General features: G+C 41.7%; 2 long non-coding RNA genes across 2 annotated transcripts; both read right to left on the reverse strand.

Annotated features, from left to right (window-relative positions):
* Positions 1-10,175: 10,175 nt before the first annotated feature.
* Positions 10,176-10,616, reverse strand: LOC120434922. The gene is made up of 3 exons (XR_005609432.1): positions 10,586-10,616; positions 10,333-10,439; positions 10,176-10,194 (listed from the first exon to the last, which is right to left on the reverse strand). It is a non-coding gene; the product is annotated as an uncharacterized LOC120434922 (long non-coding RNA).
* Positions 10,617-11,338: 722 nt separating this feature from the next.
* On the reverse strand, positions 11,339-11,791 carry LOC120434921. The gene is made up of 3 exons (XR_005609431.1): positions 11,761-11,791; positions 11,510-11,616; positions 11,339-11,371 (listed from the first exon to the last, which is right to left on the reverse strand). It is a non-coding gene; the product is annotated as an uncharacterized LOC120434921 (long non-coding RNA).
* Between the last annotated feature and the right edge of the window lie 5,618 nt (positions 11,792-17,409).

The raw sequence follows: 17,409 nt of genomic DNA on the forward strand, positions 1-17,409 counted from the left end.
ATGTTAGACAACAGGAATGCCAATGGTCTGGCTCAAAGATGTCAGTTTGCAAGCAGAAGGGGGTCTATGAATTGCTTGTCATTTTGAAATGTTAACACACCTTCTGTGTGTGGCTTACCGTAGAGATGTTGAAGTCTTTGATATCAGAGATTGCTGTGTATTGGACGAATGGACCCAAATTTGCTCGAACCCATTCGGAATCACTCTCATTTTGTTTCCTGCAAGCTATGGCATGCAGAAGAAAGTTGGGATATTTTAGCAAGGTTTTTGACTGGTAGACAAGATGAATTTGAGGGCAAGTTTTATTTGTTCAGTGCTTTTCAAGACATTTCAAACAGAAAACCCATAACGCACACTGTATCAGCCCTACCTGGTTCTTTGATGACGCTGTCAGATCTTTTTAGGTAGCCCAGCAGAACAACTGTGTTTTGTTGTTGCCTATGCGGTGGCATCTCCTTGAAAACCTTAGCCATCCCACTCACACTGTAACAGTTGAAAGAAGAGACTCTCATGCTGTCCTTTATCACTATATTTATTGTGTGTTGCAAGAAATTCGTGATTGTTGCAATGAAGCTACTCACATGATGTGGTAGATTGTGCAGTTGATGTTTGTGGTTGCATTTGTGAGCATTTCTGGTGTAAAACTTGCAAGGATAGGAACCAGTTTCACACTGAACCACTTGTCAAAGTCGTTTGTGGTAAAACTGGAGAAATGTGGACTGATGATAGTGAAGGTTTTGTTCATCACATGATCTCTCACAACAGGCTCGAAAGTCGGTGTCTGTCAAATTGAGGTTTAAAAGGACATAAGGAAAACAGAGACTGGATTTTGGATATATACAGCATGCCACAAAGGCTGTAACCGTTTCTTTACAATGAAAGGCTCCCTGAAAACTGATGTATTGGTTTAGACAAATGTCTTGTTCTTTCTTATTGTGCTGGAATGAAACGGCAGGATTTTCTGCCACCCTTTAATAATGCTAGCATACCTGTCCATTGATTGTCAGCTGTGTCAGGAATACATCCACATTTTCCAGAGCGTTGCCCTTGTCCAGTCGTTCAAACACAAGATCAATCAAATCTGTGTTATTTAAGGCTCCCGAGCTCAGTAGCAACTGTGCTACCTCAGAGGGACTGAGCGCTGACAACAATCCAGCCTACAAAAGGAATCAACTTGATGTTAGACAACAGGAATGCCAATGGTCTGGCTCAAAGATGTCAGTTTGCAAGCAGAAGGGGGGGTCTATGAATTGCTTGTCATTTTGAAATGTTAACACACCTTCTGTGTGTGGCTTACCATAGAGATGTTGAAGTCTTTGATATCAGAGATTGCTGTGTATTGGACGAATGGACCCAAATTTGCTCGAACCCATTGGGAATCACTCTCATTTTGTTTCCTGCAAGCTATGGCATGCAGAAGAAAGTTGGGATATTTTAGCAAGGTTTTTGACTGGTAGACGATGAATTTGAGGGCAAGTTTTATTTGGTCAGTGCTTTTCAAGACATTTCAAACAGAAAAACCCATAACGCACACTGTATCAGCCCTACCTGGTTCTTTGATGACGCTGTCAGATCTTTTTAGGTAGCCCAGCAGAACAACTGTGTTTTGTTGTTGCCTATGCAGTGGCATCTCCTTGAAAACTTTAGCCATCCCACTCACACTGTAACAGTTGAAAGAAGAGACTCTCATGCTGTCCTTTATCACTATATTTAGTGTGTGTTGCAAGAAATTCGTGATTGTTGCAATGAAGCTACTCACATGATGTGGTAGATTGTGCAGTTGATGTTTGTGGTTGCATTTGTGAGCATTTCTGGTGTAAAACTTGCAAGGATAGGAACCAGTTTCACACTGAACCACTTGTCAAAGTCGTTTGTGGTAAAACTGGAGAAATGTGGACTGATGATAGTGAAGGTTTTGTTCATCACATGATCTCTCACAACAGGCTCGAAAGTCGGTGTCTGTCAAATTGAGGTTTAAAAGGACATAAGGAAAACAGAGACTGGATTTTGGATATATACAGCATGCCACAAAGGCTGTAACCGTTTCTTTACAATGAAAGGCTCCCTGAAAACTGATGTATTGGTTTAGACAAATGTCTTGTTCTTTCTTATTGTGCTGGAATGAAACGGCAGGATTTTCTGCCACCCTTTAATAATGCTAGCCTACCTGTCCATTGATTGTCAGCTGTGTCAGGAATACATCCACATTTTCCAGAGCGTTGCCCTTGTCCAGTCGTTCAAACACAAGATCAATCAAATCTGTGTTATTCAAGGCTCCCGAGCTCAGTAGCAACTGTGCTACCTCAGAGGACTGAGCGCTGACAACAATCCAGCCTACAAAAGGAATCAACTTGATGTTAGACAACAGGAATGCCAATGGTCTGGCTCAAAGATGTCAGTTTGCAAGCAGAAGGGGGTCTATGAATTGCTTGTCATTTTGAAATGTTAACACACCTTCTGTGTGTGGCTTACCGTAGAGATGTTGAAGTCTTTGATATCAGAGATTGCTGTGTATTGGACGAATGGACCCAAATTTGCTCGAACCCATTCGAATCACTCTCATTTTGTTTCCTGCAAGCTATGACATGCAGAAGAAAGTTGGGATATTTTAGCAAGGTTTTTGACTGGTAGACGATGAATTTGAGGGCAAGTTTTATTTGGTCAGTGCTTTTCAAGACATTTCAAACAGAAAAACCCATAACGCACACTGTATCAGCCCTACCTGGTTCTTTGATGACGCTGTCAGATCTTTTTAGGTAGCCCAGCAGAACAACTGTGTTTTGTTGTTGCCTATGCGGTGGCATCTCCTTGAAAACTTTAGCCATCCCACTCACACTGTAACAGTTGAAAGAAGAGATTCTCATGCTGTCCTTTATCACTATATTTATTGTGTGTTGCAAGAAATTGGTGATTGCTGCAATGAAGCTACTCACATGATGTGGTAGATTGTGCAGTTGATGTTTGTGGTTGCATTTGTGAGCATTTCTGGTGTAAAACTTGCAAGGATAGGAACCAGTTTCACACTGAACCACTTGTCAAAGTCGTTTGTGGTAAAACTGGAGAAATGTGGACTGATGATAGTGAAGGTTTTGTTCATCACATGATCTCTCACAACAGGCTCGAAAGTCGGTGTCTGTCAAATTGAGGTTTAAAAGGACATAAGGAAAACAGAGACTGGATTTTGGATATATACAGCATGCCACAAAGGCTGTAACCGTTTCTTTAGTATGAAAGGCTCCCGAAAACTGATGTATTGGTTTAGACAAATGTCTTGTTCTTTCTTATTGTGCTGGAATGAAACGGCAGGATTTTCTGCCACCCTTTAATAATGCTAGCATACCTGTCCATTGATTGTCAGCTGTGTCAGGAATACATCCACATTTTCAAACCCATTTCCCTTGTCCAGTCGCTCAAACACAAGGTCAACGAAAAGTGTGTTATTCGAGGCTCCCGAGTTAAGGAGCAGCTTTGCCACCTGAGAAGGATTCAGAACTGACAGCAATTCAGCCTACAAAAGGGAACCAGCATAATGTTAGCCAGCAGCAATGGCAATGGTACTGGCTAAAAGATGTCAATTTGCAGGAAGAAGTACAACTGCAGTAGGCACTCACAGTGGACAAATTAGGATTGAAAGCTTGCAAATCCTGCAGACTTGCAAAATCAACGAACTCGCCAAGGTTTTTCTTTAACCACTCTTGGCTCCCTGTGATAGATGAGAGACAGCCAGGATCTGCACAGAAAGAATTTAAGTCATTGGCCCGGTAATAAACCACATGTTGTCAAGGAAATACCCAAGTGAGGTCAAGTGTCTGCTTTTACCTGTTGAGTCATTTCTTGACAGGAAAGGTTTGATGAAATGAGTGAAGACTGCTTGCTGTCTGTCTCTGTCCATGGATGCCTTTTGGCTGCCAAATGCCTGAATGCTACATTTGAGAGAAAGCTTTCAACATCTACACTAATAGTAACTGCATGTTTTTTTGAACATAGAGCAATATATCACATATTTGCTTACACAATCTGGTATGTTTGGCAGCTGAAGTTTTTGGAGCTAAGGCAAAATAGAAAATTGAAAGATGGAGCGGCCAGAAACGGACGGATCTTTGTCTTGAACCAGCTGGTAATGAACTCCTCACTCTGTAGTTGTGCCTGGCTGAAATTGGCAATTGTCACTTCTTCAAGGGCCTCAAGTACATTTGACGAGGTTGGGTAGGTGTTGTTGCTGGCCTTGAATTGGCAGAACAATATTTGTAGTTGGACACAAACGTCACATAGCAAAGCACAAATATTGGGAAATTGTGATTTTGTACTTACCATGTTAGCAAATGTCTCAAGGGCCTGGTCCAGTACAGCAGGCTCTTTTAGGAAGAAGAGTTTCCAGACTTCTACTGGGTATATGTTTTGGCTTTTCAGTGTGCAGTTCAGCAGTGTGACCAAGTTGCTGGATGTGAGATATGCAGCCTTGAAAAAGAAAACAGAGAAAGAATACAACGCTTTTGCCAGAGCTTACAAGGATGTGTCTCAGGACCAGATTGGGCCAAAATCCCTGTTCTGTTTTTGGATTGATAATTAAGTATAAAAAGCATCTTACAGAGGAACAGGCATGTTCTGTGATGGTGTAATTGCACAGGGCTGCAGAGGAATTGCCAGCTGACAGGATTTGTTTAGGTTTTGAACTGTGGAAAAAACAAAATAAATTGAAATCCAAGGTCACCTTGCTTACACTGTCTTAAAGAATTTTACGTAGACAGAATCAAGATTGGAGAAAACAGCAATTCACCCACCCGTCAGCTGCATCACAAATGAGATTCACTGTAAAGAAGAATGGTTGTGCGTCAGATAGTAGTCCTTCACAATCAGGGCTCTAGAGTGCGACCAATTTGGTGCATAAATGTGACCAAATTTTTCAATGGTGCAACTAAAAATATCCTAGGTTGCACCGGTGCGACCAGCTGTTGGAGACGCACATTATGCCCCTATCGTGGTCTAAACCAATCAGAGATAGTCAGGGTGGGACCTCTGATTGGCCGTGGTCCAGATATTGCTGTAGCCCTTTGTGTGTACGTTCGAAAGTGCAGGTGGATAGAGAGGTGAGTAGCTTGATTAAAGTGATATCGATTCATTAAATTGTGAATCGACTTTTGAATAGAAATGTATTTTGCCAGAAACGCCAGAATCTCAGATTAAAGCTCACAAAACTATTTCAACACCTACCAACCAGTAAATTAGAGCAGGTAAACGGATTCCACACAAAGACGTAGTCACAGAGCGCGCACCTGACGCATCAGAATCAGCTTTTTCTTTCTCGGCTTTCTTATCCGATGGCGCGTACATGTACACGCCGTTGGGGCTGAAAGCCGACAGCTCACTGATTCTGATGCGTCGGGTCCGCGCTTTGTGTTTCCGTTTTTTTTGCGCTCGATTCTGAGCTGCAGGTTTTGTATCTCTCCAACCAAAATTCACTGAACCAGCAGCAAAAGAAGATCCAAACTACGCTTCACATTTGATAAATGTCGTCATTAATTCCCTCTTACTTTTGCTGTTTTGCTTCCATCATGATAAAATCACACTTCATGCACAGCTCTCTCTCTCTCTCTCTGTGTACTTGAAGAACCGTTTCCCATCTCAAATCTCTGTTTTCTGCATTATTCATTTGCTTATTACCCACCAGTGTACCGTTGTTTACAGCGCTGTCGGCTGCTGTCTTCTACTTTATTTTTATTTTGTTTTTACTTAAATGACCTCGGACAAGAAAGCCTAATTTCTGCTGTTCAATACTGAAGAAATGTATACTTTTTAAAATGATGCAAAATTGCAGAATATTTTTACGGTTATCTGCTATAAAAAGCCAGGCCAGGAAAATCTTCTTCATGTTTTCTGTGTTTTATTCTCAGTTACTTTGACACAAAGGCATCTGCTGTGATGCTCACACCTCTGATGAAGTCTCACATGTATCAGTACTGATAAATGATCAGAATTATAATATTTCTGACTGAGTCAAAATTGAACCGAACTGAATGTGGACCTTGTGAATTGGAATCGAATGGATTATAGAAATCAGTGATGATACCCAGCCCTAGTGAGTAGCCTAGGCCCGACAGAAGTGGATGTAGCTGTGGGTAATAAGAAAAGATGAGAAGAACTATTGATAACTTTTGGTTAAGTTAAGGCCTGATCCGTCTGAAATTCATAGCCAGCTCTGACATGGAGCCATCAATCTCTGAACGCTGCAAAAGCACAGTGTAACACATTATATGCTGCAATGAATGCACTGCCCAACTGTCCCTCTCCCCACTGCCTTTAAGCAGCAGGCAGCAGCAAACAGGTTGTCAGAGGAGGCCGATGTGATGATTAAGTTTAACATTGTCAAGTTTAACATTTAACATTGTCTACAATATTACCAAAGAGTGCCAAAGCACTTTAAGCACAAGCACTTTTTCAGTAACTTATCTTTCTTGTAGAACTGTGCTCCAAATAAAGAATTATGTGTTGACAAGATTGTTAGTTAATCATTTACAAATCAATATTGTCTGTATGGACAGCAATTTTCCCCCAAAAGTGCACGTGTAAAACTGCGGTGTTAAGTGATGCGGTTGAAAAATTTGGGTGCGCCTAGGCGCTTTCAGTGCAACCATGGCAAACAGTTAGTCTAGAGCCCTGACAATGCATTTTTATCATTAGAGTTGCAATCTCTGCTTTTAGACAGACTTACCATGAACTGGGGTCACCTTGCACTGAAGACAAAGACAATATAATTGTTAGTGTAGTGGAAAGAGCTGCTTCAAGTATAAATACCTTGACTCCATCACAGTTGGACACTTAGTGTGCCAAACTTGGATCAAATATTGGATACCCCATGTAAGAGGAACCAAAGAAATGAACTTACCACAAAGGAAGCTGGAACTGAGCAACCTGTTTGAGAAAAAAGTTATGGAATTACATCAATGGGTTAGTCTGAAAGTGCTGGTACTGGGCTTTTCAGAAAAGTGTAGTCAGGAGAGCACATTTGCCACATACGTGGGAATGCGTCCTGGAGCGACTGCTTGCTTGATCTCACGCCCTGTGAAAGGTCCAGTGGCAATGCTCCCAAACTCTGCGCAAGACCATTGTATCTAATAGAAGAAAAGAATTCATTGTGACTTGTCGGGAGCCTCAGTTTGGCATTGTGCACACCCAAAACGTCCCTACTGCGGATGTGAGAAATATCTTACACAGCCTGGTAGGATTCACAGGTGATGTCACTGGGAATCACCCGCAAGCTGCTAGGAAGGATGCTCGCCATCACAGGAACCAAATAAACCTGGAACCACAGTTGATAGTCTTCTGGCTGAAAGTCTTTAAGCTGAGGAGCAAGGGCCGTCAAGGTCAGGTTCAAAATAGTGTCTCGCACATCTGGATTTTGGATGAGGGTGACATTTCTCTGAAAGAGAAGGGAATCAGAAGAATGTTAGAGGAAGTTCTGAAATCTTTGTGGAAATGAGGAGGAGCTTATTTAAACTAAATCTTTGTACTTCTGTCCAGCAGGCATGCCTCAAGGCATGCAGCATATCAGAAATAGATCATTTTGAGTTAAACGTTGGCTCAGTATTAGCCTCTGCCAAACACTTTGTTAAGCTCAGGGGAAGCAGGTTTATGAAGCAACACTGTTCACATTTGTTGATGTTTACACTAAGGCAATGTTAACAATGAGCATTCACCTGTATGTTGATGTTTGCAAAAGCCGCGAAAAATTGTTTGAGCTGCTCATAATCACTGGTCTCTGTCAAGCTTGTCAACACCTTCCTTACAACATCCTTACTGTTTAAGACACTACTGTTTGGACCTAGGATCAGATAAGCCTTCTGCAACGGTGATAGAAGGTCCAAAACTGCCACCTGTGGATACAGAAAAGTGAGCTGTATGAAATGCAGGTCTTTTGTACAATGCAGATAACTTGCCTGTGTATGGTTTTTAAAAGTCCAGAATTTTGTTTGGCTAATATACCGTAGAGATGTTGAAGTCTTTGAGATCAGAGATTGCTGTGGATTGGACGAATGGACCCAAATTTGCTCGCACCCATTCGGAATCACTCTCATTTTGTTTCCTGCAAGCTATGGCATGCAGAAGAAAGTTGGGATATTTTAGCAAGGTTTTTGACTGGTAGACGATGAATTTGAGGGCAAGTTTTATTTGGTCAGTCCTTTTCAAGACATTTCAAACAGAAAAACCCATAACGCACACTGTATCAGCCCTACCTGGTTCTTTGATGACGCTGTCAGATCTTTTTAGGTAGCCCAGCAGAACAACTGTGTTTTGTTGTTGCCTATGCGGTGGCATCTCCTTGAAAACCTTAGCCATCCCACTCACACTGTAACAGTTGAAAGAAGAGACTCTCATGCTGTCCTTTATCACTATATTTATTGTGTTTTGCAAGAAATTCGTGATTGTTGCAATGAAGCTACTCACATGATGTGGTAGATTGTGCAGTTGATGTTTGTGGTTGCATTTGTGAGCATTTCTGGTGTAAAACTTGCAAGGATAGGAACCAGTTTCACACTGAACCACTTATCAAAGTCGTCTGGAGTAAAACTGGAGAAATGTGGACTGATGATAGTGAAGGTTTTGTTCATCACATGATCTCTCACAACAGGCTCGAAAGTCGGTGTCTGTCAAATTGAGGTTTAAAAGGACATAAGGAAAACAGAGACTGGATTTTGGATATATACAGCATGCCACAAAGGCTGTAACCGTTTCTTTACAATGAAAGGCTCCCTGAAAACTGATGTATTGGTTTAGACAAATGTCTTGTTCTTTCTTATTGTGCTGGAATGAAACGGCAGGATTTTCTGCCACCCTTTAATAATGCTAGCATACCTGTCCATTGATTGTCAGCTGTGTCAGGAATACATCCACATTTTCCAGAGCGTTGCCCTTGTCCAGTCGTTCAAACACAAGATCAATCAAATCTGTGTTATTCAAGGCTCCCGAGCTCAGTAGCAACTGTGCTACCTCAGAGGGACTGAGCGCTGACAACAATCCAGCCTACAAAAGGAATCAACTTGATGTTAGACAGCAGGAATGCCAATGGTCTGGCTCAAAGATGTCAGTTTGCAAGCAGAAGGGGGTCTATGAATTGCTTGTCATTTTGAAATGTTAACACACCTTCTGTGTGTGGCTTACCGTAGAGATGTTGAAGTCTTTGATATCAGAGATTGCTGTGTATTGGACGAATGGACCAAAATTTGCTCGAACCCATTCGGAATCACTCTCATTTTGTTTCCTGCAAGCTATGGCATGCAGAAGAAAGTTGGGATATTTTAGCAAGGTTTTTGACTGGTAGACAAGATGAATTTGAGGGCAAGTTTTATTTGGTCAGTGCTTTTCAAGACATTTCAAACAGAAAAACCCATAACGCACACTGTATCAGCCCTACCTGGTCCTTTGATGATGCTGTCAGATCTTTTAGGTAGCCCAGCAGAACAACTGTGTTTTGTTGTTGCCTATGCGGTGGCATCTCCTTGAAAACTTTAGCCATCCCACTCACACTGTAACAGTTGAAAGAAGAGACTCTCATGCTGTCCTTTATCACTATATTTATTGTGTGTTGCAAGAAATTCGTGATTGTTGCAATGAAGCTACTCACATGATGTGGTAGATTGTGCAGTTGATGTTTGTGGTTGCATTTGTGAGCATTTCTGGTGTAAAACTTGCAAGGATAGGAACCAGTTTCACACTGAACCACTTGTCAAAGTCGTTTGTGGTAAAACTGGAGAAATGTGGACTGATGATAGTGAAGGTTTTGTTCATCACATGATCTCTCACAACAGGCTCGAAAGTCGGTGTCTGTCAAATTGAGGTTTAAAAGGACATAAGGAAAACAGAGACTGGATTTTGGATATATACAGCATGCCACAAAGGCTGTAACCGTTTCTTTACAATGAAAGGCTCCCTGAAAACTGATGTATTGGTTTAGACAAATGTCTTGTTCTTTCTTATTGTGCTGGAATGAAACGGCAGGATTTTCTGCCACCCTTTAATAATGCTAGCATACCTGTCCATTGATTGTCAGCTGTGTCAGGAATACATCCACATTTTCCAGAGCGTTGCCCTTGTCCAGTCGTTCAAACACAAGATCAATCAAATCTGTGTTATTTAAGGCTCCCGAGCTCAGTAGCAACTGTGCTACCTCAGAGGACTGAGCGCTGACAACAATCCAGCCTACAAAAGGAATCAACTTGATGTTAGACAACAGGAATGCCAATGGTCTGGCTCAAAGATGTCAGTTTGCAAGCAGAAGGGGGTCTATGAATTGCTTGTCATTTTGAAATGTTAACACACCTTCTGTGTGTGGCTTACCATAGAGATGTTGAAGTCTTTGATATCAGAGATTGCTGTGTATTGGACGAATGGACCCAAATTTGCTCGAACCCATTGGGAATCACTCTCATTTTGTTTCCTGCAAGCTATGGCATGCAGAAGAAAGTTGGGATATTTTAGCAAGGTTTTTGACTGGTAGACAAGATGAATTTGAGGGCAAGTTTTATTTGGTCAGTGCTTTTCAAGACATTTCAAACAGAAAAACCCATAACGCACACTGTATCAGCCCTACCTGGTTCTTTGATGACGCTGTCAGATCTTTTAGGTAGCCCAGCAGAACAACTGTGTTTTGTTGTTGCCTATGCAGTGGCATCTCCTTGAAAACTTTAGCCATCCCACTCACACTGTAACAGTTGAAAGAAGAGACTCTCATGCTGTCCTTTATCACTATATTTAGTGTGTGTTGCAAGAAATTCGTGATTGTTGCAATGAAGCTACTCACATGATGTGGTAGATTGTGCAGTTGATGTTTGTGGTTGCATTTGTGAGCATTTCTGGTGTAAAACTTGCAAGGATAGGAACCAGTTTCACACTGAACCACTTGTCAAAGTCGTTTGTGGTAAAACTGGAGAAATGTGGACTGATGATAGTGAAGGTTTTGTTCATCACATGATCTCTCACAACAGGCTCGAAAGTCGGTGTCTGTCAAATTGAGGTTTAAAAGGACATAAGGAAAACAGAGACTGGATTTTGGATATATACAGCATGCCACAAAGGCTGTAACCGTTTCTTTACAATGAAAGGCTCCCTGAAAACTGATGTATTGGTTTAGACAAATGTCTTGTTCTTTCTTATTGTGCTGGAATGAAACGGCAGGATTTTCTGCCACCCTTTAATAATGCTAGCCTACCTGTCCATTGATTGTCAGCTGTGTCAGGAATACATCCACATTTTCCAGAGCGTTGCCCTTGTCCAGTCGTTCAAACACAAGATCAATCAAATCTGTGTTATTCAAGGCTCCCGAGCTCAGTAGCAACTGTGCTACCTCAGAGGGACTGAGCGCTGACAACAATCCAGCCTACAAAAGGAATCAACTTGATGTTAGACAACAGGAATGCCAATGGTCTGGCTCAAAGATGTCAGTTTGCAAGCAGAAGGGGGTCTATGAATTGCTTGTCATTTTGAAATGTTAACACACCTTCTGTGTGTGGCTTACCGTAGAGATGTTGAAGTCTTTGATATCAGAGATTGCTGTGTATTGGACGAATGGACCCAAATTTGCTCGAACCCATTCGGAATCACTCTCATTTTGTTTCCTGCAAGCTATGACATGCAGAAGAAAGTTGGGATATTTTAGCAAGGTTTTTGACTGGTAGACGATGAATTTGAGGGCAAGTTTTATTTGGTCAGTGCTTTTCAAGACATTTCAAACAGAAAAACCCATAACGCACACTGTATCAGCCCTACCTGGTTCTTTGATGACGCTGTCAGATCTTTTAGGTAGCCCAGCAGAACAACTGTGTTTTGTTGTTGCCTATGCGGTGGCATCTCCTTGAAAACTTTAGCCATCCCACTCACACTGTAACAGTTGAAAGAAGAGATTCTCATGCTGTCCTTTATCACTATATTTATTGTGTGTTGCAAGAAATTGGTGATTGCTGCAATGAAGCTACTCACATGATGTGGTAGATTGTGCAGTTGATGTTTGTGGTTGCATTTGTGAGCATTTCTGGTGTAAAACTTGCAAGGATAGGAACCAGTTTCACACTGAACCACTTGTCAAAGTCGTTTGTGGTAAAACTGGAGAAATGTGGACTGATGATAGTGAAGGTTTTGTTCATCACATGATCTCTCACAACAGGCTCGAAAGTCGGTGTCTGTCAAATTGAGGTTTAAAAGGACATAAGGAAAACAGAGACTGGATTTTGGATATATACAGCATGCCACAAAGGCTGTAACCGTTTCTTTAGTATGAAAGGCTCCTGAAAACTGATGTATTGGTTTAGACAAATGTCTTGTTCTTTCTTATTGTGCTGGAATGAAACGGCAGGATGTTCTGCCACCCTTTAATAATGCTAGCATACCTGTCCATTGATTGTCAGCTGTGTCAGGAATTCATTCACATTTTCAAACCCATTTCCCTTGTCCAGTCGCTCAAACACAAGGTCAACGAAAACTGTGTTATTCGAGGCTCCCGAGTTAAGGAGCAGCTTTGCCACCTGAGAAGGATTCAGAACTGACAGCAATTCAGCCTACAAAAGGGAACCAGCATAATGTTAGCCAGCAGCAATGGCAATGGTACTGGCTAAAAGATGTCAATTTGCAGGAAGAAGTACAACTGCAGTAGGCACTCACAGTGGACAAATTAGGATTGAAAGCTTGCAAATCCTGCAGACTTGCAAAATCAACGAACTCGCCAAGGTTTTTCTTTAACCACTCTTGGCTCCCTGTGATAGATGAGACACAGCCAGGATCTGCACAGAAAGAATTTAAGTCATTGGCCCGGTAATAAACCACATGTTGTCAAGGAAATACCCAAGTGAGGTCAAGTGTCTGCTTTTACCTGTTGAGTCATTTCTTGACAGGAAAGGTTTGATGAAATGAGTGAAGACTGCTTGCTGTCTGTCTCTGTCCATGGATGCCTTTTGGCTGCCAAATGCCTGAATGCTACATTTGAGAGAAAGCTTTCAACATCTACACTAATAGTAACTGCATGTTTTTTGAACATAGAGCAATATATCACATATTTGCTTACACAATCTGGTATGTTTGGCAGCTGAAGTTTTTGGAGCTAAGGCAAAATAGAAAATTGAAAGATGGAGCGGCCAGAAACGGACGGATCTTTGTCTTGAACCAGCTGGTAATGAACTCCTCACTCTGTAGTTGTGCCTGGCTGAAATTGGCAATTGTCACTTCTTCAAGGGCCTCAAGTACATTTGACGAGGTTGGGTAGGTGTTGTTGCTGGCCTTGAATTGGCAGAACAATATTTGTAGTTGGACACAAACGTCACATAGCAAAGCACAAATATTGGGAAATTGTGATTTTGTACTTACCATGTTAGCAAATGTCTCAAGGGCCTGGTCCAGTACAGCAGGCTCTTTTAGGAAGAAGAGTTTCCAGACTTCTACTGGGTATATGTTTTGGCTTTTCAGTGTGCAGTTCAGCAGTGTGACCAAGTTGCTGGATGTGAGATATGCAGCCTTGAAAAAGAAAACAGAGAAAGAATACAACGCTTTTGCCAGAGCTTACAAGGATGTGTCTCAGGACCAGATTGGGCCAAAATCCCTGTTCTGTTTTTGGATTGATAATTAAGTATAAAAAAGCATCTTACAGAGGAACAGGCATGTTCTGTGATGGTGTAATTGCACAGGGCTGCAGAGGAATTGCCAGCTGACAGGATTTGTTTAGGTTTTGAACTGTGGAAAAAACAAAATAAATTGAAATCCAAGGTCACCTTGCTTACACTGTCTTAAAGAATTTTACGTAGACAGAATCAAGATTGGAGAAAACAGCAATTCACCCACCCGTCAGCTGCATCACAAATGAGATTCACTGTAAAAAGAAGAATGGTTGTGCGTCAGATAGTAGTCCTTCACAATCAGGGCTCTAGAGTGCGACCAATTTGGTCGCAAATGTGACCAAATTTTTCAATGGTGCAACTAAAAAATATCCTAGGTTGCACCGGTGCGACCAGCTGTTGGAGACGCACATTATGCCCCTATCGTGGTCTAAACCAATCAGAGATAGTCAGGGTGGGACCTCTGATTGGCCGTGGTCCAGATATTGCTGTAGCCCTTTTTGTGTACGTTCGAAAGTGCAGGTGGATAGAGAGGTGAGTAGCTTGATTAAAGTGATATCGATTCATTAAATTGTGAATCGACTTTTGAATAGAAATGTATTTTGCCAGAAACGCCAGAATCTCAGATTAAAGCTCACAAAACTATTTCAACACCTACCAACCAGTAAATTAGAGCAGGTAAACGGATTCCACACAAAGACGTAGTCACAGAGCGCGCACCTGACGCATCAGAATCAGCTTTTTCTTTCTCGGCTTTCTTATCCGATGGCACGTACATGTACACGCCGTTGGGGCTGAAAGCCGACAGCTCACTGATTCTGATGCGTCGGGTCCGCGCTTTGTGTTTCCGCTTTTTTGCGCTCGATTCTGAGCTGCAGGTTTTGTATCTCTCCAACCAAAATTCACTGAACCAGCAGCAAAGAAGATCCAAACTACGCTTCACATTTGATAAATGTCGTCATTAATTCCCTCTTACTTTTGCTGTTTTGCTTCCATCATGATAAAATCACACTTCATGCACAGCTCTCTCTCTCTCTCTCTCTGTGTACTTGAAGAACCGTTTCCCATCTCAAATCTCTGTTTTCTGCATTATTCATTTGCTTATTACCCACCAGTGTACCGTTGTTTACAGCGCTGTCGGCTGCTGTCTTCTACTTTATTTTTATTTTGTTTTTACTTAAATGACCTCGGACAAGAAAGCCTAATTTCTGCTGTTCAATACTGAAGAAATGTATACTTTTTAAAATGATGCAAAATTGCAGAATATTTTTACGGTTATCTGCTATAAAAAGCCAGGCCAGGAAAATCTTCTTCATGTTTTTCTGTGTTTTATTCTCAGTTACTTTGACACAAAGGCATCTGCTGTGATGCTCACACCTCTGATGAAGTCTCACATGTATCAGTACTGATAAATGATCAGAATTATAATATTTCTGACTGAGTCAAAATTGAACCGAACTGAATGTGGACCTTGTGAATTGGAATCGAATGGATTATAGAAATCAGTGATGATACCCAGCCCTAGTGAGTAGCCTAGGCCCGACAGAAGTGGATGTAGCTGTGGGTAATAAGAAAAGATGAGAAGAACTATTGATAACTTTTTGGTTAAGTTAAGGCCTGATCCGTCTGAAATTCATAGCCAGCTCTGACATGGAGCCATCAATCTCTGAACGCTGCAAAAGCACAGTGTAACACATTATATGCTGCAATGAATGCACTGCCCAACTGTCCCCTCTCCCCACTGCCTTTAAGCAGCAGGCAGCAGCAAACAGGTTGTCAGAGGAGGCCGATGTGATGATTAAGTTTAACATTGTCAAGTTTAACATTTAACATTGTCTACAATATTACCAAAGAGTGCCAAAGCACTTTAAGCACAAGCACTTTTTCAGTAACTTATCTTTCTTGTAGAACTGTGCTCCAAATAAAGAATTATGTGTTGACAAGATTGTTAGTTAATCATTTACAAATCAATATTGTCTGTATGGACAGCAATTTTCCCCCCAAAAGTGCACGTGTAAAACTGCGGTGTTAAGTGATGCGGTTGAAAAATTTTGGTGCGCCTAGGCGCACCAGTGCAACCATGGCAAACAGTTAGTCTAGAGCCCTGACAATGCATTTTTATCATTAGAGTTGCAATCTCTGCTTTTAGACAGACTTACCATGAACTGGGGTCACCTTGCACTGAAGACAAAGACAATATAATTGTTAGTGTAGTGGAAAGAGCTGCTTCAAGTATAAATACCTTGACTCCATCACAGTTGGACACTTAGTGTGCCAAACTTGGATCAAATATTGGATACCCCATGTAAGAGGAACCAAAGAAATGAACTTACCACAAAGGAAGCTGGAACTGAGCAACCTGTTTGAGAAAAAAAGTTATGGAATTACATCAATGGGTTAGTCTGAAAGTGCTGGTACTGGGCTTTTCAGAAAAGTGTAGTCAGGAGAGCACATTTGCCACATACGTGGGAATGCGTCCTGGAGCGACTGCTTGCTTGATCTCACGCCCTGTGAAAGGTCCAGTGGCAATGCTCCCAAACTCTGCGCAAGACCATTGTATCTAATAGAAGAAAAGAATTCATTGTGACTTGTCGGGAGCCTCAGTTTGGCATTGTGCACACCCAAAACGTCCTACTGCGGATGTGAGAAATATCTTACACAGCCTGGTAGGATTCACAGGTGATGTCACTGGGAATCACCCGCAAGCTGCTAGGAAGGATGCTCGCCATCACAGGAACCAAATAAACCTGGAACCACAGTTGATAGTCTTCTGGCTGAAAGTCTTTAAGCTGAGGAGCAAGGGCCGTCAAGGTCAGGTTCAAAATAGTGTCTCGCACATCTGGATTTTGGATGAGGGTGACATTTCTCTGAAAGAGAAGGGAATCAGAAGAATGTTAGAGGAAGTTCTGAAATCTTTGTGGAAATGAGGAGGAGCTTATTTAAACTAAATCTTTGTACTTCTGTCCAGCAGGCATGCCTCAAGGCATGCAGCATATCAGAAATAGATCATTTTGAGTTAAACGTTGGCTCAGTATTAGCCTCTGCCAAACACTTTGTTAAGCTCAGGGAAGCAGGTTTATGAAGCAACACTGTTCACATTTGTTGATGTTTACACTAAGGCAAATGTTAACAATGAGCATTCACCTGTATGTTGATGTTTGCAAAAGCCGCGAAAAAATTGTTTGAGCTGCTCATAATCACTGGTCTCTGTCAAGCTTGTCAACACCTTCCTTACAACATCCTTACTGTTTAAGACACTACTGTTTGGACCTAGGATCAGATAAGCCTTCTGCAACGGTGATAGAAGGTCCAAAACTGCCACCTGTGGATACAGAAAAGTGAGCTGTATGAAATGCAGGTCTTTTGTACAATGCAGATAACTTGCCTGTGTATGGTTTTTAAAAGTCCAGAATTTTGTTTGGCTAATATACCGTAGAGATGTTGAAGTCTTTGAGATCAGAGATTGCTGTGGATTGGACGAATGGACCCAAATTTGCTCGCACCCATTCGGAATCACTCTCATTTTGTTTCCTGCAAGCTATGGCATGCAGAAGAAAGTTGGGATATTTTAGCAAGGTTTTTGACTGGTAGACGATGAATTTGAGGGCAAGTTTTATTTGGTCAGTCCTTTTCAAGACATTTCAAACAGAAAACCCATAACGCACACTGTATCAGCCCTACCTGGTTCTTTGATGACGCTGTCAGATCTTTTTAGGTAGCCCAGCAGAACAACTGTGTTTTGTTGTTGCCTATGCGGTGGCATCTCCTTGAAAACCTTAGCCATCCCACTCACACTGTAACAGTTGAAAGAAGAGAC

The sequence above is a fragment of the Oreochromis aureus genome, linkage group 19 (genome assembly GCF_013358895.1).
Source record: "Oreochromis aureus strain Israel breed Guangdong linkage group 19, ZZ_aureus, whole genome shotgun sequence".
In the NCBI taxonomy this organism is placed as follows: Eukaryota; Metazoa; Chordata; class Actinopteri; order Cichliformes; family Cichlidae; genus Oreochromis; species Oreochromis aureus.